Raw genomic sequence first — 4,232 nt, forward strand, 5'->3', positions numbered from 1 at the left:
GTCCTTTTTTGTGGTGTGGGACTTGGAGGTGACTTCTGCATTAGGGGGGGCCGAAAGCTGTGCAGACACACGGTTTATTTTAGTAGGGGAACATGCCAATTTAATCATACAAGAGTTATGTTATTATTATTATTTTTAAGATTTTATTTAAGGCGGGGAGGGGCAGAGGGAGAGGGACAAGCAGAAACCCTGTTGAGCAGGGAGCCTGACACGGGGTTCGATCCCAGGACCCTGAGATCATGATGTGAGCTGAAGTCAGACGCTTAACCGACTGAGCCACCCAGGCGCCCCAAGAGTTGAGTTATTTAAAAACAAAACTTTGAAATCTTTTATGCTGCTGGTAGATGATGCTAGTGGAAGGAAGAAAAATGAGAGTCATTTTATTTGAGTAATAAAATTGTGAAGTTGATCTTAATGAGTCAGTGAGCATCTGAGTATCTCCAGAAAAAACAGGCATCGATCCTGACTCAAAGCATGGTTTGTTTAAAGTGTCGTGGGAGAAGGGAACATGTACAAGTTAAAAAAGGTTCTGCCCTAGTTTTGAGGAAGGCCGGCTAGAGTCTCGACTGTCCTATAGAAGTACATGTAAGCTGCACAACCCCCCAATCTGCTAGATGCTAGTTTTTATTTACCTACGTATGTGCCAGAATCCGAAAGGACAAGCTAAGTGGAGGGAAGTTACCTGCCTTTTTGTAAAAGACCCTGTATTTTGGCTTTAATCATTACCATTTTACTGAAAGTTCTCTCAAAGTAGGTGCATGAAAGAGCCAATGCTAATGGCAGCCATGGTCCTGTGTCCTCCTTGTCATTCTTCTACCTCTCCTCATCTTAAAGCCACGCTTGGTTGACTAGCTTCGCTCAGCCTCTATGTGGCTTTTGACCCCATTGCCTGCCAGTGCTCTGATCTGTTTTCTTGTCTTCCTCTATTTCTGTGCATCTCCCTTGAACCATCTGTTTCCCCCACCTTCATTAATTAGGTTCACTTGGAGCCCCCTGCAATGTTTCACCTAAAAAATTAAGTTCTTCAGTATTTTTTATGTCATTTTTTTTATTGGCTGGTCAGTATTCAAGATCGTTCGGTGTAAAAATTTTCAGCTAAATAGTGTTTAGTGATTCTCAGTCCCTGTTGGGAATAATGTAAAATGGTTTGTGGCTTTTGTTATAATTTTCCCCTAGCCTTTGATTCTGCAGTGAGTTATTGGGGAATGTGTATGGATTAAATACAGAATTAGTTAGAACATTCGTGGTCAGTAAGAACTTTTAAAAAAAATTCTGATAGATGAGGAGTACCTGGCTGGCTCAGTTGGAAGAGCATGCGACTCTTGATCTCGGGGTTGTGAGTTCAAGCCCCACGGTGGGTGTAGAGGTTACTTAAATAAAACTTAAAAAAAAAAATTAAAAAAAATTTTTTTGATGACGTTACTCTTTTGGAATGGGGTTAAATAGTAATGTGTTATGCCCCACCCTCCTTCCTCTTAAAATTGTAAATTTAGTGATTTAATACCACTTTGGGAAGAGATTACCACCTGTTCCCCTCCCCTCCTCCCCCCCAACAAAGAAAGGTGAGTAACTTAACATTGCAGATAACATGGTTTTACTGTCATAAACTGTGGGTGGCTCTAAGAGACAACTGACCCTGCCAATATAATAGCAGAACAAGTTAGAGGTAAACTTTCCTGAAACCCATGTAATGTTTGTTACCAGTCCTCTACAATTTATTTTGCTTACAGTCCACAATTCTGAATTGTGAGTTCACTCCTTTGCCCTTTTTCTGGGGAGTACAAGGCCTAATTCTAGGAGCACGGGAGCACCTGTAAAACTGACAGGCATCCCTGTGACCATCTGTTTAGCCATAAATCCTGGTCTGACTCTCTCGTTTTCATTTGAGGATGTTCCTTCTCTCACCAGCTTCAATGATTGCTCAACTAGGTAGCCCCTTGCTTATCTGGCCCCACAGAATAGCTGTGCTATTATTCAGCATCTCACCCGGTCCCAAAAAGCACTGGGCACAGCTGACACAAGGCAAATGATAGACAGTAAGATACAAAGAAAACTAACTGGGTGAAAAGACGGTAACGAGGAGAATAACCAACAACTCAGGAGATGGGTTGAGGCAGATTTGTGGTGGACACCCCCATATATATATAATCATCTTCAACCTACTTTGAACTCGATCCCTAGATTAAGCCAGGCCAGCAGAGAACTAGCTGTGCATCTAGGCTGAATTTGGGGGTCATATTTTGTCATAGCCCATCCTCAGAAATGGATTTTACAACTTGTATTGAGTCTAAGAGATGTTGCTAAGGGCACTGTTGATCATATTACCTACAGGGCCAATGAGAAATTCCTTTCTGGTCGCAGCATCAGGAATAGTTGTCAGGATCCTAAGTCACTTAAAAAAGTCTCTTTTTCTTGATTTTAAATAGAACATGCTTATTATAGAAAGAGTTAAAATACAAAAATTACTGCGGCCTAGTACCGACATTACTCATATGGGCACTGATAGCCTGAGTTTAGTGTTCTTGTAGACAAACTCTTTAATGGAATCATGCTATTTGTTTTTTGTTTTTTTTCAACCTAATGCATTTTGAACATCATGTATTCAAAAAGATGCCTTAAATCCTTTCTGGAACAAAGTATGACAGAAAAAAATACTCAGTTCCTGAAGTATGTGTTTGAGACATTTATTTATTGATTGAAAGATTTTATTTGTCAGAGAGAGAGAGAGAGCAAGCACACAAGCAGGGGGAGTGGCAGGCAGAGGGAGAAGCAGGCTGAGCAAGGAGCCCGATGCAGGACTGGGATCATGACCTGAGCCAAAGGTAGGCCCTTGAACCGACTGAGCCACCCAGGCGTCCCATGTTTGAGCCTTTAACGGAAGTCACTTCAACTCTCTGAATGTGTTTCATTGCTTGTGTAGGGGGACAGGTTCACAGTCTGGACGGTGTCCATAACTCAAAAATTTCAGATTTTTAAATTTCACTGCCCTTATAAATTGCTATTCTTTGTCAGAGCCCAGCACATAAGCTACAATGATCAGAATCATCCCAAGACTGACTGACTGATTTCTGCTCATTTAACATTTTAAGTCCTGAATCTCTTGTCTATAGGTTATATTTGGAATGCTTTCTTCTCTTCTCCAGATCTGGTGTGTCTCACGTCTAAACTCCAGAAAGCCTCCTCTGTGGATCCCGGCTGCCCAGGATGCCTGAGTTGCCTGGCTGCTAACCACACAGTTGCCCCCACAGAGGCACCCTCGCATTTTATTGTTTCAGTCGTTCTGTGTCTCCCAGAGGTCGTTAAACTGTCTTCTGAACTCCCCACAATCTTAAGCATGAAGCTGCTCCCCGACAAATAGTTCCCCAAGTGGGTACAACACCTCCTTCATAGAGGAAGCCTTAGGACATTTGTCCCCAGTTGTTAAAATTTCTACAGTGCCTTTGGTGACTTAGGAATTGTATTTACTGAAATGCCAAGAGGTAGACCTACTCATCTTTTTCTGGAGGGCCCTGGAACAAGCTCCAACAAACCCTATCTAATACCTAAAACAAATGCTCACAAGATCAATATGGGAAATGAGCTTTACAATACCATAACTTCTATTTTAAAGGGAGAAGTATTGGGGCGCCTGGATGGCTCGGTTGGTTAAGCGTCTGACTCTTGGTTTCAGCTCAGGTCATGATCTCGGGGTCCTGGGATTGAGCCCTGCATTGGGCTCTGTGCTTAGCACAGAGTCTGCTTGTCCCTCTCCCTCTGCCCCTCCACCTGCTCACTCTCTCAAATTTTTAAAAAAAACTTAAAAAGGGAAAAGTATCTTTTTGTTATTATATTGGTATGTACTTATAGAAACAAAATAAAGTGATTACATAGGCTCAAAGTCCAAATAGGCTTTGGAAAACTTTTTTTTTTTTGATTGATTGATTGATTTATTTGACAGACACAGCGAGAGAGGGAACACGAGCAGGGGGAGTGGGAGAGGGAGAAGCAGGCCCCCTGCTGAGCAGGGAGCCCAATGCGGGGCTCGATCCCAGGACCCTGGGATCATGACCTGAGCCGAAGGCAGACGCTTAATGACTGAGCCACCCAGGTGCCCCGGAAAACACTATTCTTTGTAACAACTACCTTAATATTCAAAATACTGAGTTATTCCATAACTCAACTCAAAAAGTTGACAACATCCTGTGCACTTTTATTGTTCATAAAATGTAAACTGAGAGATACCATCTACCTTT

Source organism: Halichoerus grypus, chromosome 5, assembly GCF_964656455.1.
Source record: "Halichoerus grypus chromosome 5, mHalGry1.hap1.1, whole genome shotgun sequence".
NCBI classification, from domain to species: Eukaryota; Metazoa; Chordata; class Mammalia; order Carnivora; family Phocidae; genus Halichoerus; species Halichoerus grypus.